We start from the raw sequence: 27762 nt of genomic DNA, 5'->3' as shown, positions 1-27762 counted from the left end.
GTATTTTGTGGAAGAGCCACACTCAAGGGGCCAAAGAGCCACATGTGGCTCGCGAGCCACAGTTTGCTGACCACTGTCCTAGGGCAAGGGAAACGAATGAGAAAGTAAACAAAATGAACTACATCAAAATAAAAAGTTTCTGCACAGCAACAGAAACCAACAACAAAATGACAAGGGAGCCCAGTACATGGGAGAACATATTTGGCGATGACACATCTGATAAAGGGTTAATTTCAAAAATATATAAGGAACTTAACAAAAAGAATACAATCCAATTTTAAAATGGGCAAAGGACCTAAATATACACTGTTTGAAAGAAGACATACAGAAGGCCAAGAGACATCTGAAAAAAATGTGGAGAAAAAGGAACCCTTGTACACTGCTGGTGGGAATGCAGACTAGTGCAACCACTATAGAAAACAGTATGGAGTTTCCTCAAAAAATTAAATATGGAACTGCCATTTGACCCAGTGATCCCACTTATAGGAATATATCTAAGAAACCCAAAACACCAATCAGAAAGAATATATGACCCTATGTTCATAGCACAATTTACAATAGCTAAGATCTGGAAACAGCCTAGTGCCCATCAGTAGATGAGTGGATTAAAAAGCGGTGGTACATATACACCATGAAATACTATGCAGCTGTAAAAAAAAAGGATCTCTTACCATTTGAGACATCATGGATGGATCTGGAGAGTGTTATGCTAAGTGAAATAAGCTAGTCAGAGAAAGATAAGTATCGCATGATCTCACTAAAGAACAAAATAAACTGGTGAGCAAAATAGATACTGAGACATAAAAGCATGGAACAGACTGTTGAATCTCAGAGGGAAGGTGGGGGTGGGTGGGTGGGTAGGAAAAGATTAACCAAAGAACTTGTGTGCATATATGCATAACCCATAGACACAAACAATAGTGAACAATAGTGTGGTGAAGGCCTGGGGCCAGGGGCGGGGACAAGCTAGAAGGGGTCAATGGGGGGTGGGGGGGATGATATATCTGTATTACTTTCAACAATGAAGATAAATTTAAATATTTATGAAAGCAAACTCAAAAAGATTCACCCAGCAGCATTGTGCAGGTGGAGCCATATAACACCTTCACTGCTGTGGCATCTCTCTGACTCAGCCTGAGAAAGCTCTCTGCTTTTACGGGCTCATTTGATTCATCTGGCCCCATCTGGATGATCCAGGATAATCTCCCTAATTAAGGTTCATAACCTTCATTATATTTGCAAAGTTGCTTTTGCTATGTAATGTGCTGGGCAGAATACTGACTCCAAAGATGCCCATGTCCTAATCCTCAGAAGCTGTCAATGTGTCATAGTACAGTGCAAGGGGGAATTAAGGCTGCAGGTGGAATTAAGGTTGTCAGTCATGACCTTAAAGTAGAGAGAGTAGCCTGAATTACCCGGTGGGTCCAGTGTAAACACAGGGTTCCTTATTAGGGAAAAAGGGAAGCAGAAGGATCAGTGTCAGAGTGATGCATTGTGGGAAAGACTCGACCTGCTTTGAAGACAAAGAGGAGTCATGAGCCAAGAAATGCAGCAGTCTCTAGAAGCTAGAAAAGGCAAGGAAACAAATTCTCCTCTTGAGCATCTAGATTCTAGAAGGAAGCCAACCCTACGAACACCTTAGTTTGAGCCCAGTGAGACCCATTTTGGACTTCTGATCTTCAAAACAGTCAGATAATAACCCTGCGCTTTTAAGCCACTAAAGGTGTGATCATTTATTTCAGAAGCAAGAGGAAACTAACACACAGGACATTCTTAAGTTTCAGGTATTAGAATGTGGACATTTCAGGGGGTGGGGGATGGAGGGCACATACAGGTGTGTGCTCATCTCCTTTACTGAACAGCAAACTAACATGACCAGGTAGGCAAGCCTGAAATTATTGATGGCCATGTTATTGTCAAACAAGGACCTATTTTGAAAGGCTATTATTATTACAACAGATTGAATATTTTGAGTACCTAGCATGGTGTCTGACTTATAACAACCCTCAATAAATATTAATGGTTACTTTTACATTGTTAGTGACTTCAAAATCCCATTTTCTGTATCCTGGTCATCCAACAGGTTATGCTTTAAGTACTGAAATGCTAGTTGTGATACTGTTAGTTCATACTCTGATCAGCAGCTTCCCCCCTCCCTGGGCCTTCTCCAGGCTTTCCTCCTTCCTCCCACCCTCAAAGCCTTCTCTGTTCCTCTTTACCTCTCAGCTCCTACAGGTCCAGTTCACCCCCGATGCCTCGTCATCAAAACATTGATACCTAGGGCAGGAGGAGCCCTGAGAAGTAGTGAGTCTCCCCACTGGAGAAAAGAAAAGTAAGATCCAGTTCAGGAGAAGAAATAAATCAAAATGAACACAACTCTACCCAGAGCAGCAGGCAGAGCAGAGGAGCTGCCCAGAGGTTGTGGTCCTGAAAGTTACACTCAGGGGAGCCAAGCAGCAGGCAGTCTGGAAGCAGGCTGCCCAAGTCAGCAGAGACAGCAGCTTCCAGGAGACACAGCGGGAGGGAGGGTGCAGGAGAGCCCACAGCAGCCAGATGGGTATTTCCCAATCTGGTTTTCTATTTCCAGTTGAAATTTCAGATTATTTTCATTGATTTTACCTGACTTTTGAACACTTCTTTTTTCAATGCTGATATTAATCCCTGAAATAGTCACTGGCACACTGATGTCATTTTCCTGCACTGTTGCGATGACTAGTTTTATATCATTGTTCTTGAGCAAGGGGGTAAGGTCATGACAGGGACATTGGAATCCTGCTAGGGACTTCAAATGGATGGGCTGGAGGCATGAGAGATTAAAATCACTCAAGGAAAGCAGATACTAGCCATTCTAGTTTGAAGTGAGGAAACCTAAACTAGAAGGATCTCTCTGAAAAGAGTCAATGTTATGGCTTCCAGGCACCCTCAGGGCAAGACAAAAAGGGACACGTGGTTTGCTGGACACAAGAAGCAGCTTGTGGCAAAGTTGGCAAAATACAAGGCATTTCTTCTTCAGGAATTCTTCAATAGAGCAGAAAACCAAAGCCTGTGTTTTGGAGGAAACAGTATGAACATCATCTTGGAACAACACTCCAGGAGCTCTGGCAACAACATATCACCCCAAAGATGACCTGCACGAGGCTGGAAGCAGTTCACTCTATGGCCATATTAGTAAGGGGTGTCAGCTTTTAAGAAAATTATAGACATGTAGACAGTCACTGAAAGGGCCAATTTGCATATTAACTTTTAGAAAGGCCCTCCTTTAAGTTTATGTACCCCCCTAACATAAACTCACCCAAAAGAAAAGCAAGTAACAGAAGGAAGAGCAGGGAGAAGCATGAGATACCTCATGATGGTAGGTCAAAAAACTCCCAGGGAATTCAGAGGGGCAGGGAGGCCATTCCAGATGGAGAGGTCAGTCAGAGCTTCATGGAGATGGTTCTCCCAGAAGCCCTGCTGTGGCACAGAGCAAAACCACCACTTCCCCTTGACCAACAAACAGCCTCCTCTATCTGAGAAGACCATACTTTTTTGTTGTTGTTAATCCTCACCAGAGGATATTTTTCCATTGATTTTTAGAGAGAGTGGAAGAGAGGGGAAGAGACACAGAGAGAGAAACATCCATGTGAGATAGATATATTGACTGGTTGCCTCCCACACGTGTCCCAAAGAGGGCCACACAGAGAGAGAAACATCCATGTGAGATAGATATATCGACTGGTTGCCTCCCACACATGTCCCAAAGAGGGCCAGGGATCAAGCCCACAACTGAATGTGGCACAGAGCAAAACCACCACTTCCCCTTGACCAAGAAACAACTGCACTTTTTTGTTGTTGTTAATCCTCACCAGAGGATATTTTTCCATTGATTTTTAGAGAGAGTGGAAGAGAGGAGAAGAGACACAGAGAGAGAAACATCCATGTGAGATAGATATATCGACTGGTTGCCTCCCAAACGTGTCCCAAAGAGGGCCAGGGATCAAGCCCACAACTGAAGTACATGCCCTTGACAGGAATTGAACCCGGGACCCCATCAGTCCATGGGCCAATGCTCTATCCACTGAGCCAAACCAGTTAGGGTGGGAGAAGATCACACTTTTGCACTGAGAGAGCAACTTCAGGGGGGACCTTTCTGGAATGGTAAAAGATGAAGGAGAAGCAAGTAGAGATGGTCAGACTAACTGAATAAACCTTGGTTGTCAGTGGAGAAGAGAGGCTGCCACCAGGTCACCTTCACATCCTAGGAGCCTTCAAGGAGCAGCATTCTGTTTGAACAGGTAAGAAAGGGTTCTAAGGTGGGAGGAACAGCTTGAACAAAGATGGGGAAGAAGGAAAGCATGTGATCCTCTTCAAAGAGAAGAAATGGACCAATAGGTTGAAATGGAGGAAAACAAATTATGGAGGACAGATAAGTCCACTGCTATTAATATAGAACACTAGAGGCCCAGTGCACGAAATTCATGGTGGGGGGGGAGAGGCAGGTGGAGGGGTTCCGCAGCCCGGCCTGCATCCTCTCGCAATCCAGGACCCCTTGGGGGATGTGAGGCCTAAACCAGCAGTCGGACATCCCTCTCAAGGTAAGAAAGGGTTCTAAGGTGGGAGGAACAGCTTGAGCAAAGATGGGGAAGAAGGAAAGCACGTGATCCTCTTCAAAGAGAAAAAATGGACCAATAGGTTGAAATGGAGGAAGACAAATTATGGAGGACAGATAAGTCCACGGCTATTAATGTAGAACACTAGAGGCCCAGTGCACGAAATTCATGCACAGGGGTGGGGGAGGGGTTCCGCAGCCCAGCCTGTATCCTCTCGCAATCCAGGATCCCTTGGCGGATGTGAGGCCTAAACCAGCAGTTGGACATCCCTCTCAAATCCTGGACACTGCATGCACCAGTGACCATACTTTTCATACAGGTGAAAGGCGTTTTACTAGTGTGTGGGCAGCTACATTTTTTTGCCCTGATTATAAAAAGTAGTACATAACATGATCTTTCTGAGGCAGTACTACTATTTTCCCCATCTTATGGGTGGAAAAACTGAAGCAGAGAGAAGTTAAGTAATTGGCTTTGTCACACAGTTATAAGTGTCAGAATCAGGGCTGACTACAAAATGTGCAAGCCAGAGTCCATGCATGTCATTGCTTCATCTTCCTGTTTTTTCAGTGTTAGAGTAGCCTTGCCAGGTTTCAATTTTTAAATCTAAGAGACTGTTCCCAATATAGAGGTTGGGTCCCTAGGCCTGGCCAGTATTCAGGGCCACCTGTGGGGTGACCAGCAGGCGGGGCCATTAGGGTGCCCCTCCGCCAGCACCCGCCTTGGCTGGTGGCCTGGCGCCACCCACTGACCGGCCTCACCCCCCCCCCACCCGCATCACCGCAGCTGGTTGCCTCACGTCACAGCGACCGGTCATGCCGTAGATCCGTTTCACTGTTCAGTCAATTTGCATATTAGGGTTTTATTATATAGAATGAGACAGCAGACTACAGCTAGGGCCATATCAAATCACCACTTGTTTTAATATATAAAAATCTTTTGCAATACAGTCATTTCCATTCCTTTATGTATTGTCTGTTTTCGTATGGCATCTGAGTAGAGTTATGGTAGAGAATATTCCATAAAGTCTAATATACTTCCTGCTCAGCCCTTGTGCACACACAGGCACACACACACAGAGACATATAGCTGACCCCTGATATAGATGATGATGTAATGTTTTTAAAATATTCTAAAACCTCACCCTAACATGAATAAATTAAAGCAAATAGAAGAACTCAATGGTAGGTCATGTGTAAGTAAGACAATGATCCACTTCAGGAACTAAGAAATCCCTTTACATCCAGAGAATAATAATAATAACTGAACCCAAACTTTTATTCATTCTGAGAACACATTAAAGAGCTTAGGAGAAAATATGCAGTCATCATCACTTCTCAGTGTTGCAGAGAGAACAGCAGACCCATGAAAAGAGCACCACAGTGCTGAATCACTTGGGTGGAAAAGAAGTAAACCAATGTCACATGAACACTTCCACTTACCACTTTTTTTTTCATTTAAGTGTGTCCCCTAAAAATACTGCCATACCAAGTTGACCTAACAAACATTATGCTCTAGGTAGCATGCAATTTTGGTTGAAGATGAAGCATTGAAGGTCAAGCAATTTGCAATGACCCAGTTTGTGCATTAAGAAAAAGAACAGTCTTTGAATCTTAGGCAAGTGCAAAGCTGTTCATTTGTTCCATGTGTACGTGATGTGAGAAAAAGGGGAAAAATGGACTAAATACAGAGGGAGAGGAGGAAGGAGAAGGAGAAACATCTATGGATATTCTGCTTAAAATTAAAAGCTCCCTTAACAGAAATAAGAATTTGGAGTATATGTGACATTTTGTAAGTAACTAAATTTGTATGCCCTCCACCCTATTCTCCCCCAAAACACAAAGGCTTTTTTTCTGAATTCTTAGGAATGTCTGATAAACTCTCAATTACTGAAACAAACCATGGAAAGGGGGGCCTATGTAATTATTACACTGCAGTTAATTTATACTGACATTGGAATCAATTTACTCTGACTTACACATAATCAAATTAATCATCCAAATTTTAATTAATGTCCGTCTTTTAGACTCCTCTACTAAATGGAGTCTACATGTTGGGAGGGGTGGAGCTAGCATCAAATTAATTAGTAACTTTGAAGGTTCATTTAAGTTCTTACTTTCATGTTAAAAATTGATGACATTAAGTTTCAACTTAGAGAGCCCTTTCTCTCCATTTAATATAGTTTGTCTTACTTCTTTAAAATATTCTATTTCCTTGTTGGTCAAGAAGACAAAAATATCTTGGAGATAAAATAAATCCCTCAATTACCAGGAATGGAATTTAAAAGCCTGCCTCTAATCATCCAATAAAGTTTTGTTTTTTTTTAAAGAGAGGCACCATAACTCAGTAGGATACAGACTTCATTCAAGCTTTAATTACTTTCAAAATCATCCAACTTGATACTCTATTAACTGTTTAAAATGCCAAAACATATCATTGTTCAGTTGATCTTGGAAAGTTTCAAAAAACCACAAACTAGAGCCCAAAGATAAAAGGTCAGTGAATTGGTTACTTCCCGAATGAGATAAGCTTTTGAAAGAAAACAGGCTATAAAAATTTGTTTGTACAGGCCATAAAGTATAAGATTCATCCTACTGATCAAAGTAGCTTTGAATATTAATTTGGGAGAGGGATAAGTCACAAATGAGTAAGAAAGACATGAATTTATCTGCAAAGACATGAACTCTGACTCCACTTCTTGAATTTGAAAATAGGTCTCTAGCTTCACAGGGGAGAGATGGGCAAGGATAGGTGGCGATAAGCTCTGTGTGAAGTGTTCACATAGCATTACTAGTGGGTCATGACATCACTGCTAGTACAAGTCTGACCAGCACCATAATCCTGGCTGTCCTACTACACATCTTGACCTTGGCCAACATCTTCCCTAAACCTGATTCCTTCCTGGAAACAGCCATCACATTAGTACTGACCTCAGGAATATTATAAGAATTGATGGAGCCCATTCGGCGTAGCTCAGTGGTTGAGTGTCAACCTATGAACCAGGAAGTCACGGTTCGATTCCCAGTCAGGGCACATGCCAGTGGGGGGTGTGCAGGAGGCAGCTGATCAGTGATTTTCTCTCATCATTGATGCTTCTTTGATCTCTCTCGACCTGTCCCTTCCTCCCCAAAATCAATAAAAATATATTTTTTAAAAATTATTGGAGATAAGACATGCAAAGGGCTTGGCCCAAAGAAAAATGTACTCTAAATATTAAGTCCTATTATTTCTTGGTAATTAGCACTAATTATTTTTATTGCTTAAAATATTCCACTTGGGTCTGGCCGGGTATGGCTCAGTGGTTGAGTGTCAACCCAGGAATCAAGAGGTCACTGGTTCAATTCCCTGTTGGGGCACATGCCCAGGTTGCGGGCTTGATTCCCAGTAGGGGCTGTGCAGGTGGCAGCCGATCAATGATTCTCTCTCATCATTGATGTCTCTCTCTCTCTCCCTCTCCCTTCTTCTCTGAAATCAATAAAAAATATTAAATATCTATATATATTCCATTTGGTTTGAAAGGGACTCATTCAACATCCTGCCACTACCACCACCAAGGACTTAAATTTTGTTGTTGAAAAACCAGCAGGGTGGGAAAACTATTCAAAAATGTTTCTTTATTTAGGGTACTGGTTCTCAAACTTGAGTGAGGCTAAGATTCACCAAAAGAGTTTGTTAAAGCACAGATTGCTGGGCCTACTCCCAGAGTTTCAGATTCAGGGTCAGTGGGAGAAGCCAATAATTTGCATTTCCAACAAGTTTCCTAGTGATTGATGGGAAAGGTCTGGAGATCACCAATTAGAGAACCACTACTATATAAGAAGTTTGTGGTTTTTAGTTAGGAATCTTTGGTTTAAAGGGAAAATAAAATGAGAGAGAGAGACAAATAAGAAGACAAACAAGCACAACTTCATCCGTCAATCGATGTTAATGCAATGGGAGCATCAGCGTAGTCCTTGTGGAAACGGAGTAAGTTAGTCATCTAGGGAAGCTATTATTGGACTTAAAAATGGGAAATGAGCACAACAAATAAACATAAATTCAAAACAAATTTTACATGATGATCTTAATCTCAAGCTCCATTTTCTAACATACAAGAAAAGGTCATATTTAGTCAGTAGCAATAAAATTTAACTCAATCCTTCACTAAATTATTTAAAGAAGTTGAAATTTTATTATAACTAGGTGGCTTAAGTCATTTAAAATATAGTTCTGGACTACCTTTATGACTTGCTTTTTTATAGCACTAATTTACAACACTTCATTTTTGAACTCCACATAGTAGTACACATAAATACTCATGCAACAGAGACACAACCGATAAGGTTTTCTTGTAATCCAAACCAACCAATATTCCTGGCAGTATTATACTCATAAAGTATGCAATGAGAACTCAAGGTAAGAATTCTACTTTCATCTATATCAAAGCTGTCTAAAGAGACAACACTGAACAATTTAGCCCTGCTGGAAATAACTTCCCCTGGCAACAACCCAAAGCCATTCAACCCTAAAAATATGCTATTAGAAGAAAGAAAATATAATGTAAGTAAAACTTCATTCACATTTTCATTATTACAGATTAAAAAAAAATCACTTCATCCTGAGATAGCAGGAACATAAAAATGAGGAACAAATAATATCAACTTTCATTCCTGGAGTTAAGTATTTCCAGAAGTGTTTAACAAATAAAACTAATCCCCCCAAGACATTCTGTGAATAAATGATTTATGGTATAAAGAAAAAAAGAGAGAGAAATGCTTGGAAATTGATGAATGTGATAATGTGATGTCCTTTTGTAGAACTCAATTTACCATCAAGTCATAATAAAGTATAGAAACCTGTTTAACTCAAACTAACCTATTCTCAAGTACATGATATAGCTCCCCTGGATACAGAGTTCTAAGTTGACAGAGTATTCTTTTCTTTTAGCACTTAAAAAAGTCATCCCCAATGTCTCCTGATCTCCATAACTTCTGATGAGAAGTAGTGATAACTCATATCACTGTTTCCCTGTATGTAGATTCTCAGTAAACAGATCGTTTTCCTCTGGCTGTTTTTTTTTTTTATTTTATTTTTCTCATTACTCTGATTTTCAGCATTTTGATGACAATTAGCCTAAGTGTAGTTTACTTTGGATTTTTCCTACTTGGGGTTTCCTAAGGTTCTCATCTCTGAAACTTGATGTTTTCCAATAAATTTGGGTACTATTTAAACATCATTTATCATTTGTTTTCTGCCCATCTCTTCTCTTTTTGGGACCAAAATGACAGGTATCTTATACTGTGGAAGTGTCCCCCAAGTTGTTGAGGCTCTGTTAGTTTTTTCAATCTTTTCTTCTTTCTGTGTTCTTCAATTGGATTGTTTTCCATTGATTTGTTTTCCAGTTCACTGACCTGTTCTTCCTACTTCTTCAATCTGCTGTGAAGTCCATATAGCAACATTTTTTAAAATTTTAGATATTTTATTTTTCAGGTCTAGAGTTTCTATTTTATCCTTTTGGACAGTTTCCATTTCTCTATTGACATTTTCCATTTTCTCCCTCATAAATCTTTAGTTCCTTAAACACATTTTTAATAGCTGCTTAAAAGTCTTTTTTTGCTATTCCAACATGTGTCTTCTTAGTGTCTGTTTTTATTTATTCCTTTTTCTCTTGGCTATATGTTTCATTTCCTTTCTTTGTACACTGATCATGTTGGACAATACATTTTAGAACTCTGGATTCTATTGTTATTCTTTGACAAAACTGTTGATTTTTGTTTGTAAGTACTACAAAAATCACAAAATGCATAAACCAAGCTTTATTTTTCCCATATGGGCAGAAAAGTTTTAGTGACCAGCTTAAATGACCAAATAAGAACCAAAATACCATACAATTTAGCTGCTGCTATTAATGTAGAATATTTTTTATGTTTTTCAATATTTTTCCCATAGAAGTTATCATTTTATAAGAATCAAATATAAGACTTTTTACATTTAATACAGACATGATTTGATTCCATCTGCACCACTTCTGGAAAATTTGTTAGCCTCTATAAGCATCTGTTTTCTCACCTGTGAAATATCTGCAACAACAGGTACCTCTTAAATATAATAGCAGGTAGAGAGCTACTGCTCAGTAAATAGTTATTTTAAAGGCAGAGATTTCTGCCTTTGGATCATGAGGTGGAAAAAAATTTAATCCAACAACTAAAATATAGTTTTCTGTTCTGCCTAATTATAGACCAGCTAAAATCAAAACTCACACCACTTGCTATGACTCAGCATACTCCACATAACAACTAGAACGCTATGCCCATAAGCTAAAAGAGTTGTAAGTCCAAAGAGAAAACTTGGGATTCTGTCCCCACACTGGTCCCACCTGAAATCTGTCCATTCTACACAAAACCTGGCTGGCTAAACTCAGCTGCCCAGACTGGGAACCTCATTATCATCCCCCACATTTCCTCTCCTTCAAACCTGATGTCAATCCATTCTGGCTCTTAATTCACTCAAACCCTCTGCCACCTCCTCACCCCAACAGCTACTGCTTTAGATGACATCTCCATCCCCTTCCACACCATTTCCAATAGCCTCCTCATTTCACTGCTTTTAGTTCCTTTTCTCTGCCACCCCCAGAATGATCATCCTAAGATCACTCATCTGAGTCCTCTGTCTCCTATAAGCCACCTGTGGTTTTCCAGTGCTTGAAAGATGAAGTCCATGCTCAGGAATATCCCATACAAGTCCTTTCCCAATCGTGCCACATCAACATTTTAGCTTCTACATTATCTCACTCCGTCCCTCCTACCCTCCAGCCTCACATGGTGCACTCACTCTGGTTGGGATGAGCCTGAATTCACAGCTCTACACACATTCTTACCCATGCTGAAGGTAGCCTTCTCTACCTAGAAAATCCCTGTTCATTCTTGAATAGCTGACATACCCTCCTCTGTGAAGGATCTCCATCTAGGACAGTCTTCATAACGGTTATCTCATGTACTATAATGACATGTTTACATGTCTGTTGTAGTCTTAAGACTATGAGCTCCCAGAAGACATAAACAACATCCAGCATAGCATCTGGCTTATGTCAGGTGCTTAATAAACACGTCTGAACTAATAAATGACTACATGACATTTGAATATTAAAGACCAGAGATGAAAATCAAGAATGAAATAAAATATTTGCCTCACAGAAAATCCCACCACCCAAAGACAGTAATCAAAGAAAACAAGAAACAATGTGGCTTACTATTAAGCTCATTCATCTTTATCTGCATTTCTCCAATACCAAGAGGAATGAAAGTATTTTATTTTGATGAGATCAAGGTCATATCTATACTGGTCAAAGCCCAATTTGGTAACTCTCAACTTTTCCTAGCTCAGACATTTTAGTTATAATGCTTTCTTTTTACATCATGAAAAGTAAAAAAAAAAATTAAAGTTCTTAATTGGGCTTTTGTCAAGCAACGATTAATATTGAATGGTTTAATCACAAAACTCATGTTTGGCAGTAGGTCTTGGCAGCAAGCCCCGTGTGTATTTTCTCTGGGACCAAATTACTCATTTCTAATACAAACATAAGAATAAAGCAAAAACCAGCATTGTGTAAACAAAATATGTTTCTTTTTAGTTCTCAACCAAAAATTAGTGCAACCTCATTTAACCACTATTTCAACTGAGATTTGGAGTTTTAATATAAGGCAAAGAAACCAGGATTTATTGTTAGGCACTCAGCATATCCGAAAGAACCTCATACTCAGTAGCCTTTTTCCAGTCACATTTTTAAGCAATAGAGCATCATTTTTTCCAAATACAGAACCAAATATCCCTGATTCTTATCCTCATCCAAGCAACTGCAACCAGCTGTGAAAACTAGAACTGGAAATCAAGTCTGTCTGCAGGGAGTCCCCTTGAAGCTACCAAGCCTGACTGTTTTCATCAACAAATATTCATGACCCTCATTCCCCAAATTCAAACTCTGCAGACCACCTCATAATTTTTTTTAAATCAATCCTTCAAAGTCCTTTAAGTTTTCTTCATTTTAACTCAATTAAAATTATGTAACTGCTCCTAAGAAGGCTGCTTATCTTCTCTTTTTTGTTTGTATTTTTTTATTCCCCAAATATTGTGTTTAGTACAAATGCAAAATTATCTCTTTTATCCCCATAATCTCAAGATATTGCCTAACCAGTCAAAGCAATTCTCCATTCTTTTAAAATTAAAACCATGCAGTCTTCCTTTCTCACTTCTCCTAGGAGCCTCATTTCCCAGACTTGCTCTCTGAATTCCCATCAGAAGGTTCCTACATAATCCTCCTCAACCCATGCACTGCTGCTGGCAGTATTAGGTATGACATCTGCCATGCCATTAGTCACTTCTGATGCTCAGAGAAATAGCGAAACCATCCTGGAGAACTTCAAAGCTCCACAGTCAGAAGTTTCAGGTAATAAAAATGTAATGTTATTTGCTTTGCAACAATCTAAAATCAAAATCCCACATTGTAGGTCTGACCTGTAACAAAGCCCATCTCTTGCCAGTAGACAGGTTTTTCTTTACACTTAAAAAGAGCTGTTCAACCTAATTATGGCATTGGCATCTTCTCCTTGATGACACTCCTAAAAACCCACCTGTTGTTTAAAACTCCTGTGCATGTAAGTCTCCCACACTCCACTTCCTCTGTGCTGTTCAGAACACACTACCTCATGAAGTTTCTCTCTTGGACACATGCCTCTCTCTTACAAGCAGGGCCAAGATGAAATGATGTTTCTTGCAACACCCCAAGCCTCCTGGTAGTTATAGTTGTCTATCTACTCTCAAGTGCAAGGGAGACAGGCGACTTTGATTTACTTTCCCTAATTTCTTTCATAAACTTTCACTAACAGGAATAATCCTGGGAGTAAAGAAATGCTACTCCTTCTAATCAGAATATAGCTTTGCACATTATATAAAACGTTTGACAAATCCTTAAAAATCGCCTAACCTACAACACAAAGTACAGGAAAATCAGCATGGGAAGTCTGGGGGAAGGGCATACTGATCCCTGAGTTAGCAACTGCTAGAGAATATTTGGACATACTTCCAGGTTACAAGACACTTTGACATATATGATCTCGTTTCACATTCAGAAGAACTCTATTATTAGACTCACTTTACTACGTGAGGAACCTGAGGAGCAGAGGTTGGTGCAAGATGCCCAAGGTCATACAGAGATGACCTCGTGGGGCTGGAACTAAATGGAAATTTCCTGATTCGTAGTTCTGCCAGTTCCCATTATACCAGAACCACTTAGGTCAGGGAAATATTTAAGTCATTCTTATCATGCATCCTCCTACAATTTGGTTTTAGTTCATTTGCTTGTTGGTTTCTTTTGATACTTTGTTTATTTTATTTTGCAGACAGAACTGTGACAGGGACTTCTTCAGTTGACCCTAGAAAAATAAGCTATTTGTTCTTTTTCTATAGGAATAAAATAATATATATATATATATTCCTGATTCCTACCTAAGCTAGTGGGAATTTAAAGAGCTGGAAGACTTCATTCATGACAATTCCAAATACAAACCTTTACATTCAAGTGATGACCAGTTATCATCCAGAGTCATAGGAGCCAGGGCACCAGTAATCAATACCTCCCACCAGAAGGGAAGTATGCTTCAAACTACAGTGCCCCCAGGTCGTGAAATAACATTACAATGGGAATTATGCAAGTATACACAATCTTCATTCATGTTACATTTAAAAAATGAATACATTAAAGGAACTAACAGAACACCATGCAATATCCCTACAAGGTCCATTTAGAGTTCCCGAATTTCACTGCACAGGAACACACATACACATAATTGCAGCATTAAGCCCGTTGCTTGCATACCAGTCTAACAATAAACAAGCTGGGAGTCAGCTCCTCTATTTATGTTGTGCTGTGGGCACACACACCCTTTTATTATCTGAGGGACCAAAGGCACCGCAAACCTTAGCGGCAATAAATAGTTCCAAAAGAAGAACCGTCCGCTGAACAAGTAAAAACATGAGTGGATTCCAGAAAGTACAAAGATTTGCTAAACAAAACTGCCCGGGCAGAAGGATCACTTTAAGAACCTGCTCCGAATCCTTCAACTGAAGTTAAATGTTTTTGACAACTGGCAATAGTTAAAATTTCCCACTTTCTGATTATTCCAAGTGCTTACCTCTGCACATCCGGCCTCCAGCTGGTTCTGTCAGGACAAGAAATCTCCCAAGGAAAGCCTGTTCTCACAGTCTTCTCAGGCCAATTTAGCAAATTTGCAAATGGGAGAAGGTTTGCTGTGACAAGGGAAGAGGAGGGTACTTTCACCAAACCACAAATACTAACCCACCAACTCAAGGACAGCATCCCTATCTCAATAAGAAAATGTCTACTCCAGGAAAACAGAAAGAAGAAAAACAGTTTAAAGGCCACAGGATTTCCATAGTTCATGTGTTTATGGGACAAACTGAATATAAAGCTCAGAGAGGAGCACAAATTCAATGGTGATGATTTTTAGAAAGTACAGAGTATCATTTAGGATTAGCTTCAGTTGCAAATGAAAGAAAAGGCAAAATAACAGTGGTTTAAAGAAAACAGACATTTATTTCTTTCTCACAAGAAATGACGTCTGGGTAAGCAGCCTGGGGCTAGTGTGGCAGTTTCCTGGCATCGAGGTCCAACCGCCTGGCTTCCTGCTCCACCATCCTTAGAGCAGGACTCCCTGAGATGGGCTAGAAGAGTCTTCCAAACTCCAGCCATTGCATTCTCATTCCCACCAGAACAGAGGAATGGGAGACAGAGAAGCAGGCCTCCTCCCTTTAAGCTCCCATCTGCTTACATCCCACTGGCTACAACTAACTAGCTAGATGGCCATAACTAGCTGCAACGGAACATGAAAATAGCTCACACAAAATAGGCATTTGCCATTGTGCAAAGATCAATATGCCACAGTTCAAGAGACTTCAAGGCCCTGGGGTCCATGCAACCATCAAATATTTCAGAATTGCCTACATGAGCCAGCCACTGGGCTCTGCGCTGAGTGCCTGGTGAGGATCAAAACAGAACAGACACTGCCCAAAACCACCAGAAACGTCATTTGTGAACATGCATGCATAATTTGTTTTTCTTTACCATTTTACTTTGAAATAATTTCAAATTTACCAAAACATATCAAGAATAGTTATACCCTTTACCACATAACCACATTTGTTTTTAAAATATATTCTTGTTCTCATCATGCATTCACTTTCTCCCTCCTTCCCTTCTCCTTTTCTCCTCCTCTCCCCCTCCTGTCTCTCTCTCTTCTCTCTCTCTCTCTCTCTCTCTCTCTCTCTCTTTTTTTCTCCTCTCAAAATACTGTGATATTTTTAGATGGGGGTAGATGGTGGGTAATTGAAACCATATAAAGAGAAACAGCATTTAAGGAAGGACAACTATATGGAATAAAAAATGCATTCTTTAGTTCAACATAAAACAGTTAACGTGTAATATTTAAAACAATGGTTTGAATCCCTATTTTGCCATAGTTTTTTATATGAAAGAACTATATGGACTAGATTTTTGTTATCATACGATCTTAATAAAGTTTAAATATATAACTTTTCATAGGAGAAAGATAGCAATTTTCAACTGCATCTGCCCACAGTTGGGCAGACATTACATGAGGCAAGATGTGAGAACAGTGGAAATTTTATGGATAATTTTATCTAGGGATTATAAGAAGGAAGGATAAGAGTTTAAAAAGGCAGCATGCCATTGTGTTCCCTAATTTTCAATATTATTATAATAACTGAGAAATCAAATTTCTGATTAGAAGCTAGGAGTAAAACTGCTAATATTCTTCTAATTATAAGTTATGGGCAGCACAATGGTAGCTAATAGCACTAGACACTTTGTTGGCATTCAGTAGTAAAAGAAAACCAAATTAAAACCACTCAGTTTGACATGGTTGCATACCAATAAGGAATAGCTGTTTTTAAACTCCTTTTCAAAAGTGAACCTGACAGGCTACTCAAAAAAATTCTAACCGCATTCTCTGCCTCACAGGTTTCTGTGTTGCTGGGAGATGAAAAGCATCAAGAAAGTAAATGAAATGGGCAGGAAGAGCAAGAATAATATCCACAACACTTGTTATTTATTCTGAGGCTCAACATGTACCATATTTGGCCAATGGAAACCAAGCCAGCTTCTGTGTCCTTTTGACATAATCCTTTTAAACTTTTTTGAGAACTTCCTTGCTTTGTAGCACAACAAATAATGTGTTGAGTAATCCTGGAGCCCTCCAGGTTTCTCGATGATGCCCAGTTGCAGTTCAGTTTATCCTACCTAAGGAAAAGCAATCTAACAATTTCTCCCATCTGAAACTCCACCATAATCAATTACCAAGAAATAGATGTAACTCTAATAAGATAGTTTCTATATTTCATATTTTAATTATACTTTATTATGAATGGTTCTGACTGTTGATGTCTCTTACATTCCTGAAATTAAGTATAACAAAAATAAGCAGGCAATAACTTGGGTACAAGGTAGATATTTTAACTTAAATGTCAAGGAGACCCAGGACATGTTCCAAAGAGCTAAATATGGTCACATGGAATTGTGCGCATCCCTATTAATTGCTGGCTCTAAAGATAAATGCAAAGAGTTTCTCTCTCTCTCTCTCTCTCTCTCTCTCTCTCTCTCCAAAAGTCAACGTCTACTCTTAGCATTCTTACTGATTTATAAAGGCATGTATGCCATACTACTCACTTTTCCTTCCACAGAAATTAAGAGAGTTGACAAATAATTATACAATGTCACTCATTTACTGGAGCACTATATAAATAAATATGTTTCATGGGCTTGTATTGTGATCCCAGCTTTATACTCCAAGCATTGTGCTGGGTACAGTGATACATGCGATGAGGAATAAAGACTCAACCCCTAACTTCTAGGGCTTAAAGACTTATGAGATGAACGTCCACAAATAATTCTAATAAACACAACAACTAGAATGAGCTAAGGGATATAATTGCAACACAAGAACAAGCTGTGGATCACCAGAAGAAAGGGATGATTGATTGCAATAGGAGATCAGGAAAGGCAGAAGACGGACAGTTTCCTCTGCTATGGCAGGACTGTGGTCCCCTGGGCAGAGCATGTGGGTAATGAATAATATTTCAACTAAGGAAACAACACAGCAAAGGCATCAAACATCAAAACACTAAAGTGCAGTGAATGGCCCAGGGTGCATGAAAAGATGTAGAGAGAGGTGAGGATGGTAGATGAGTTTGAACCCAAGCATCAAAGCAACTCCTTAGCATCTGATAAGGACACTTCTTCACAAACACTAACCACAAAAGAGAGGAAGGAAAAGGTTCTGCTTAATCACCAACATTTTAATTCATTGGCCTTGTTCCATATAGTCTTCTCATATCTGATGTGCAAAAGACTGCAGAAAGAGGAGGGAAAAAGCAACAAGAGATATAAACTAAGTAACATTTTCCCAAACAAGAAATTAGCCAAATAGCATCTGTCCAAACAAACATAAAAGTTCTAAACCTCTGAAAACTGAGATGAGATTTTTGTTTTCACCACAAAGTCTCCTTTTTTCCCCCCATACTTTTGGCATTCTCAACACATGCCATTGGACAAGATGCTTTTATTGAAAAAATGGGCTAGAAACAACACATGCCATTGGACAAGATGCTTTTATTGAAAAATGGGCTAGAAAACCATCTGATACCATATCAGACCAGCAACAACTGATCGTTCATGTCAGAGGACTGTGTCAATTTCAAGATAACTGCACCAAACCAATGGGGAAAAGCACCAAGGTTCTAAGGCAAAAGAAGAAACAGAATCTGGGGATATCATCTGCCGTTATTATAAAGTTAGCACCTGTAGTTGAGACAATATAATGCCTGCCATTTTCCCCCTTGGCCTTGCTAACAGAACTCTGACTCAATTGGGGGTAAAATTTGCCCAGTTAAATGAAATATTTGTTCTCCCAAGCAACATGTGGCCAGATAGTACAGCCCTCGCCCCTAAGTTGTTAAGATCCTCCTGAGTAGGATGCGAGGGAAAACTTTCGTTTCCCAACAAAAAGGACCTCATCTTTCACCATGCACCACATCTCAGGATGGAAGTTTCCTCCATGATAACAACAATCGACTTTATATTTAACTCCCTGAAACCTTCTTGAGCATGTGGCGTTTCTGTAACCACTTCTTTAGACCCACCTTATAATTTAGTTTGGTTCCTCACCCCAAAATAAAATATCAATAAACATTTGCTGAAAGTAAAGCCTGAGAGAAAGGAACATGAGAAGAAGTATTCAGGGTGCTTTAACCCCTCCCGCCCTGTACTCAGCATTAATCATATCCATAGGGCCCAACTCTTTCAAATATCATGATCCCTTTTAAATCCAAAAGATGCTGACCCACACATAGTATTTTGGTAACCAGTAATTGAAAATATGCATAAAGTTTAAAAGCCACGATGAATCATTAATGAGTTTAAATAAATATTTACTTTAATAAAACACACAGGATTGGAAAGGTGGTTGATATATTTGCAAGGTCCATATGTTGGTCTATAGGGTATGTATATATAATGCACATAGGGTTCACAGATATCTTGAAATAAATTCCATGATCCTCCTGAGTTCTAAGATCCATAGGTCAAGAATTATTAATCCCTAATAAGAGCATTTTAGTTGGGTCTACTCTCCTGTCAGTCACTACCCAGAACCCCAAGGATGTGAGTTGTAACAAAACTATGAGTTTGCTTTCTGCTTTGGCCAAATTTAATCTAGTTTTAAATTTTTGAGGCAGGCCTCTGCTCCTATTTAGATTGTGAAGTTTAAAAAACATATTAACACTATAAAATTGTTATGCTGCATAAAAATCCCCCTGAGTTTGAGATGCCCAAAGAAATGCAAGAGATGAGAAATAATTTGCTCTATCACACATTTTTTATTTAGCAGTAGGCATTAATGGCATCAAAGCACAGTTAAATGTCCCACTTAGAGGGTCCAATGATTGAAACAAAAAAAAGATAAATAGCATCAGATCCTTCACATTCCCAAAACAGGTATGTGATAAGTTCCAAGGTAGACTTTTTAAAGTGCAATGTATGTATCCCAGTCCTTGAATCAAAATGACTCCATTTGTTCTCTCAAGAAATGAGTTTTGATGACCATCTAATGGAAAGATAAATGCCCTCTTAATCAAAGCAAAAAAAAGGAACAAAAGAAAGATTTTTTTTAAATAGCCCCCAAAAAGCAATGCCTTTGAAGCAACAGCCAAATTTGTTCTTGTCCAATTCAGCTGTGACTTCAGCCACTGAAAGGAAGATGGGAGAAAAGAGAGGTGGTGATCACCCCTTGGGAAAGCTATAAAAAATGTCTAAAAGACTCAGCAGTTAGCAGGAGAGTTCAAAGAAATTCAGAAATGGAAAGAACTTCACGCTCATTAATTGTGAGGAAATGAGGAAGAGAGAAGCAAGAAGGTTCGATCCCCAGTCAGGGCACATATAAGAATCAACTAGTGAATGCATAAATAAGTGAGACAACAAATTGATGTTTCTCTTTTCCTTCCTTTCTTTCACAAAAATAAGGGGAGAAAACACAGATGTTGCCCCAAAACACAGAGTAAGCATACCTAACATGTAGAGTTGAGATCCTTGCAAGTCAAGTTTTATTTCCAAAAGACTCCCTCCAAGTTTTCATTGAATGCTTGCCCTGTTCCTAGGTACCCTGCCAGCACATGTCCCCTCCTCTTCAGGACACGCACATATCTCACGGGTCAGACTCTGTTCTACAAGGGCATTAAATTACCTTATGAAGAAAAACGCCAGTTCTCTGGGCCAAGGAGTAAAGAGATCAGCATTGAGTCTGCACTATTTACCATTAACACAGCAGAGAGTCTAAAAACCTACTGTTTTTAGGCTGTATTCTTCATTCTCTAGACCGCCTTGCTTCCAGAAAACCATTGAGCCATATCATTCAGAAAGTCTGTCAACATGCAAAAAAACAGATATTGGCTGTACTATATACAGGAATATTTAAATATAATTTTAATTTCCCCAAGAGGATTCTCACAGGGGGACTACTAATTTGAATTTTCTTTGGTTGTACAACACTCTCCCAAATTTGCACTTTTGCAAAGCCATTCATTTTCCACAAAGCGTCGAGCTCCTAGAGAAAAGACAAGGGGGTAGAATGGGGAAGGGGGCGGGGGGACACCCCAGCTAACTGATGCCAGATGAACTTTCCTGGATCCAGAGAGCTTTGTTTTGAAGATTTCCGCCTTGCATTAAATCAAGTGGCAAAGCAGGTCCTGAAGACTAACTAGGGAACTACATTCTCTACCCAGAAAGCCAGGACTGCCAAAGTTGGAGGTATTTCACTTTCTGGACTAAAGAACCCACATTGTCCCAGAGTGAACTTAAGGAGACATTCACATTTTTAACCAGCAACTACAAATGTTTCTCAAGATCTGAGTCTCAGACAGCCTGAGACTGTGTCTTTTCAGCTACTTTGGCCAAAACAGCTGTTTGTATCCCTGAAACCATTTCTACCCCAGACTTATAGACAACAGAGATTCATTTTATAATGTGTACCAAAATTACCTTATTTATTTTGGATGCAGTAAAAGCATCATTACTTAAAATGACACTCTCCTTTTTCAGTACAGAAATTTGGCAGGAAGGCAAGAGTGACATCCAAGTTATAAAAACCTTAAGATTTATAGCAGATGCCAAAGTCAGGCTACACCCTTGTAAACAACGAAGACAAAAATCTTTCTCCAAGGATGGGCCAGAACATGGGAGCCGTGAGCCAGGACTATAGGATAATTAGGATTATTTTTGTTCTGTGGCACTTACTAAAGGAAGGGTATGTGCATTAGAAATTCCAAGGAAGAAAAAAATGCTTGGAGACTTTCTTCATTCCCAGTTAAGCACGCATACTTTTTGCAAGAAAAGTAGACCCATCAGGAGGGACATGTGTGCATCCATGGGTTTCCAGTTGGTGTCTTAGCGATCCTTTAAGCATGACCCCCTCGCTTTTCTCCACACATGTGCTCTGCTCCACACATCACATTTTGTGAATCAGAATCTAAATACTGCATATCAATGGGTTCATGGAAAATTCTACCTGCATAGCAATCAGAGTTTGTGGTTGCAAGCGCTGGACACCAATGGCTCACTCGAACAGAAAAATAAACAAATGATTGCAGTGACACTGGATTGAAAGGAGGGCAGAAAGACCAACTCCAAAAGGACGGGGATCAAGCAGCTCCTGGGTCTATGCAGCAGGATAAGAGTTTCTTCAGATCACGGTGGTCAGAATGATCGGTTTGGGCTATTTTCAGCCTTTTGTCACCCTGCTCAGGATTCTAACTGACTGAAGTTATCCCCCGACTAGAGTGAGGGAAGAATAGTCCCCAAAAGCAAAATCAGGGCGCTGTTACGAGAAGATGGGAAATGAAGCTAGGCAGAAAAAACAACACAGATGTCCACTTCTACTTCTACATAAACACTCTTAGCATTCCTACTGACTTGTTTATTTTTTCAACTTCTAGAGACAACTTTGGCAAAAACAACAACTAATGTTATTGCCCAACAGCCTGTGTTACAATGTCCCACATAAAGAACCACATGATAATTTCCAGGGTCTTGAAATTAGGGAAAAGTTGGGGGCTCCAGATGAGGTGACATACATTCTTCTATTAGATAATGAAGACTAAGTAACTTGTCATGTTTCCTTTCTTACTTAGTCTGCTAGGAAGCTCAGAGCTAAAAGTTTCAGGCTCAGTTATGTCAGCTATCCTTAGTCTAGGTTCTCGGGCACAACTATAATTAAATGCCTCCCTTCCTGATTCCACTGGTATTTGAAGGTTTTATTTCAGTTTTAGTGTAATGTTTCAATTTTCTATATTTAATTAAAAAGAATTTCAAAACACTTGAATTTTTTTCTTACTAACCAAAGCCAACCTCTTCAGAACTAGATAAGCATCTAATGTATCACTGCAATTTCTGAACTTTTATATTGGCCAGGACCTTTGCATTCAGCACCGTCTCTCCTTGTTTGCTACTTCAGAGTTAACCTTGTGCAGCAAAAACTATTTCAGATGCATTTCTGGTTTTAAAGGTGCTATAGGAAAAAGTCAGATTAGACTAGATTAGATGAGAGGAATGAATAGCTAGATTAATAATAGATAGACCTAACTCTGAGTCTGATTATAGGATGCAATAATTTCTAGAATAGTTATCAATAAAATCCATATAAGTTTTACTGAAAGGAGGTCAGATGGAAGACCAATAGGCAGCTTTCTCAAACCTATAGCTTAGACAGGCTAACTCAGAGGGATGTGGGAAAGCTGGAGAAGCGGGAAGCATTGCTTTGTGCTTTCAGGAACCAAGCAGATTGGTAGAGTGTGGGAGGTCCAACTCATTGTTTGATAGCTCAAGCCACTTTCTGGCGAATTCCATGTACACTTTATGCTAAATATCATCGGAATCCCGAAACTCTCCAGGGCATGGCAGAATTAACTAGCACGGTGGCATTCCTGGCAAGATAAGCGAGTGCGGCTGCAGATCTGCTCCCAAGTTGACCAGGATACATGGGCAAAGTACTTTTGAGTGTTTTTTGGGGGGTGGAAATGGGGATTCTTAAATATAAAGGTGTTGCCACCATTACAGATGTCTTTCAGTTGGGTTTCTGAAAGAGCATTTGAATGGTTCTTTCAGGCTGATAATCTGTGAGGAAAATTTGAAATCCATTAAATTAAAAAACTACTCTCCACCCTGCAAACGTCCCCTCTTTGGGGAAGTAATCTGTCCCAATGTTTGGCAGTTACAATGCCCCAAATGAGCCGATACCCCAACAATGAGAAATTTCACTTGCCTGGCTTGGGCTATCCAGGAAACAGATCTGCATTTAGAGAAAAATTGGCAAAGCCTCCCACCTCTGCCTAAAAGCCCTCCCAGATGCTCGAGATCAGAAAATAGGAAAGGCAACGGAACTCCGATTCCTGTGCATGTCTTCCCGGCATCCCCCACTCAAGCCACACAAGCTCCGCAAAAAGTGGGGAAAGAAATTGGGTTCCGGGCAGCTAAAGGTGAGTTATGAGAGTTGTGCCTGGACAGCAATGAATGGTACTGAACAAATAAACTTAGTCACACAATTGTTTATCACCTTGGCCTTTAAGAGTCAGGAGACCAAGGATCCGGTCCTGATTCCAATGCTATATGAACTTGGGATTCAGTTCTCTCATCAGCCAAGAGAGGGACCTCGCCTAGACTTTGGTCCCAGACTCAAGTTCCCAGCAGGTTATGTGAATTAGTGAGACGTGCTCTGTAAGGCTGGGATGAGCCGGAAGCCACATCCCATCCCAATGGAACACTGGCTGATCAGTGGTCACTGTGAGAATCCAGGCTCACCGTGCTGAGACCCTCCCATTTTTGGAGATAATCAGCAAGCCCAGATTTTCTTATAAATTCCTTTAATTTTTCAATCCTAAAGACTAATTTGTCAAGTTTTTATATACACTGAAGGGGGCCAAAGGAAACATTTTTCTAAGCTAGAGCCAAACCTCAGACCCACAGTCTGTCAACTTAAAGTTCAGGTTCTGTATTGACGCGCCAGGGACTGGGGGAAGCTCCTTTACAAGGAACAGATTATCCTCTCTCCAACCTGGAAATTCATGGGGTATCAGCATCGTAAAGGCTATGAGAAGTCCTGCAGTAAGCCAGACTCGCTTTGTTCTACCTAGTGTTTCCCAAACTTATTTAAAGACTGAACCCTTTGTGGCAAGACTGACATGAGCAGCTCACTGAACTGGTGAACACACTTTGGGAAACACCAAACCTCTCTTAGCCACCTGGCTCTAAAATGCTGTGCTGCATTTTACCTAGTTTACCCCTGGATCTGAATTGGGGGAGAAACTAGTATTTACTTGTTCCCGACAAAGTGCCAGATACCTTACTAAGCACTTTGCCTTCCTTATCTCAATCGGCAGTCAGGAGCTAAATGCTGTTACCCCCATTTTAAAGTTGAGAAAATACAAATCAGAGGCTGAGGTGACCCCTAAATAATTGACTCAGCTGAAATTTGTATCCATGAGTGCCCAACTAAAAACCCTATGGTCTCTCCACTCTTTGGCAGACTGTGTAAACCACGGGGAGCCTCACTTATAGCCTAAAGAAGTGTTCCCATCACCTCCCATTTCCTCAAACTGCCCACCCCTGGGCCTTTGGATATGCTCTATTTTTCTCCACAAAGTTTCCACAGTGCTGGCTGTTGGGGAAGAGCTTTAGATGAAAGGCTCTTCATCTAAAAACATTGTATTTCCAAGAGAGCCAGATAGTCCACCAAAGTGTTCAAAACACTGAGCAGGTATGAGCATCCACCATGCCTTTGCTGGAAGGAACTGGAAGGAAGCATGCATCCATTGCCAACAGCTGCACTGACCATGTGACAGACAGCTAACTTTTGGGGGGCCTGCACACATGCCAGGAGTGTTGCGTGCCTGTGCAACTCCCTCCACCCTGCCATCTTTTCCTCACTTTTTGTCTGCACATCCTTTACCCCCTCAACTCCCCCATGGCCCCTCTCCCTAGCTTTCTAATCCATCTGCTGTCCCTCACCTCAACCTATTTCATTTCTTTCCTCCACCCTACAAAGCGAATACAATTAGGAAAAGAGGTTGAGCATCTTACCCACCCCCCTACATGGGAGTGACCACCCATCCTGGTGGCCAGGAGATGTTCAGTTTACAACTGCTGCTCCTGTTCATTGTTAATAGTATCCCCATCACCTCTACAGGCCCTTAGATTGGACAATATGCAAATAATCTCCTTACATATTGACTGAACAAGCCTTATACTTCTTGTCCTTTACTTTAAAAGAGATTAAGTCAAATGCCTCAAATTTTCCTCCTTGAGGGGAAAAATATTTTTAAACTAAAGTTACTTTTGTGAATGCTTATCGATACGCTCTTTACTAAGGTTTAATGGCCATTGGTAAAGTTGTTGAACCCTATCTAAATTTCTGGTGACCATATTCTTTTAATACTCATCTGAGGATATGTTTTGTTTTGTTATATTTTATTTTTAGAGAGAGAGGAAGGGAGAAACATTGATGTGAGAGAGAAACACTGATCAGTTGTTTCCCATATGCGCCCCGATCAGGGATTGAACCCAAAACCTAGGTATGTGCCCTGACTGGGAATGGAACCTATCACCTTTTGGTACACGGACTATGCTCCAACAAACTGTGCCACGCCAGCCAGGGCCGGTGGTCATATTTGTAAGTGAGAAAGGGGCCATGCTGAGTGAGAAAGGATCAAAAAGGCACAACTTGAACTCCCACTTCCACCCCCTCCTTCAGTCTGGCTTTCGTCTCTTGCTCCACTACTAAATTTGCTAAAATCCGCGGGCAAACTGGAATTGACGAAAAATATCATTTCAAGAACTAAATGAAATGTTTGAAAAAGAGAGAATGGAACTCTAAGAAAAGTAGAGAATATATTATTTACATTCTGGGTTAGAATTTTAATTTCCAGTTAAAGAAAATGAAAGCTACACAGAATTCACAGACATGAGGGCAGACACTATGTAGTGTTTAGTTTCTCCAACAGCCAGCACTGTACCTGGCATACGATGAATATTTCACTGACTTTAACAGCTCTATGTAAGTATAGTTGACATGTAATAAACTGCATAATTTGAGAGTTTTGACAGATGTAAATCTCATGAAACCATCACCATGATCAAGATGTTGAACATATTCCACACCCACAAAAGTTTAAGCCCTTTCAAATCCCTTCCTCCCATCCCAGCCCCAGGCAACTACTACTCTGCTGTCAATCATTTTACATCCCCACCAGCAGCGTCTGAGAATTCCGCTTCCTCCACATCCTCACCAACACTGAGTACAGTCAAAGCCTTTTAAATTGTAGCTATTCTCTAGCTGTCCAGCGGTATCTCATTGTAGTTTTCATTTGCATTTCCCTACTGTCTTATGATGTTGAACAACTTTTCATGTGTTTGCTTCCTAGTCACATACCTCTTTGTTCAAATCATTTGCTCATTTTTAAAAAATAATCAGGTTATCTTATTACTGAGTTTTGCGAGTTCTTCATTTAGCCTAGGTACAAGTCCTATATTATAGATATAAGATTTTCAAATATTTCCCCCCAGTCTGTGCCTTATCTTTTCATTATCTTACAAATATCTTTAAAAGAGCAGAACTTTTTAATTTTGACGAAGTTCAATTTACCCAATTTCTCTTTTATTGAATGTGTTTTTGTTATTGTTCTAAAAAATATTTGCCCAAACGAAAGAAACTTTTGGGTGTGATGGATCTGTCCATTATCTTGATAGTTTATTTTTAATATGTTTTTATTGACTTCAGAGAGGAAGGAAAAGGGAGAGAGAGAGAGAAAAACAAATGATGACAGAGAATCATTGATCATTGATCAGCTGCCTCCTGCACCTCCCCCAACCCCCACTGGGGATCAAACCCACAACCAGGGCATGTGCCCTGACCGGGAATCAAACCTCGACCTCCTGGTTCATAGGTTGATGCTCAACCACTGACCCACACTGGCAAGGCCATTATCTTGATACTTTACACAGATGTATTCGAAGTCACAGGGATTCTCTGCTGCTTTTGTCTAGAAGTTTTATGGGTTTAGATGTTACATGTATGTCTATGATGCATTTTGAGTGAATGTTTGTATACTGTATAGGTGAGCTGTGGATTGAAATTTTCGGGGTTGTGGTGCTGTTATTTTGCTTATGGATATCCAATCATTCTAGCATCATATTGTTGAAAAAGACTATTCTTTCTCCAGTGAACTATCTTTTTTGCATCTTTGTCAAAATCATACGCTTTTGATCAAAAAGCAGAACTCTCAAAAATGTCCTCAAAAAAGTGTTGCTAAAATTTAAAACATGTATACGCTTTGATTCAGCAACTCCAATTTTAGCAGTTCTGTCTAAAGAAATACAAGTACAAGGATAAAGCTCAGATCCTTATAACAGTATTATTTACGGGGGGTGGGGGGGGGACATAGACATGACCAAAATATTCCCATAAAGAGAGAGGACTCAATAAATTACAGTCTAGCTCCACCACAAAATTCTATGTACGTACTAAAAGGAATGATTTGGAGCTACATGTGCTGATCAGAAGAGGGA

The 27762-nt window shown here is 39.9% G+C and overlaps 1 protein-coding gene across 2 annotated transcripts in view; it reads right to left on the bottom strand.

Moving 5' to 3' along the window:
* The window catches only part of PID1 (phosphotyrosine interaction domain containing 1), a 198237-nt gene that overhangs the window by 162291 nt on the left and 8184 nt on the right, over nt 1-27762 (bottom strand). The window contains exon 2 of one of the 2 annotated variants that reach the window (XM_014530202.1): nt 14753-14867. The exons of the other annotated variant lie outside the window; for it this stretch is intronic. The gene's annotated coding sequence lies outside the window, so the exon portion shown is untranslated. The remainder of the gene's footprint in view (nt 1-14752; nt 14868-27762) is intronic. 2 annotated transcript variants of the gene reach the window in all.

This window comes from Myotis brandtii, unplaced genomic scaffold, assembly GCF_000412655.1.
Source record: "Myotis brandtii unplaced genomic scaffold, ASM41265v1 scaffold727, whole genome shotgun sequence".
Taxonomy (NCBI): domain Eukaryota; kingdom Metazoa; phylum Chordata; class Mammalia; order Chiroptera; family Vespertilionidae; genus Myotis; species Myotis brandtii.
The sequence above is the reverse complement of the archived record's forward strand: the minus strand, read 5'-3'. Positions and strand labels throughout refer to the sequence as shown.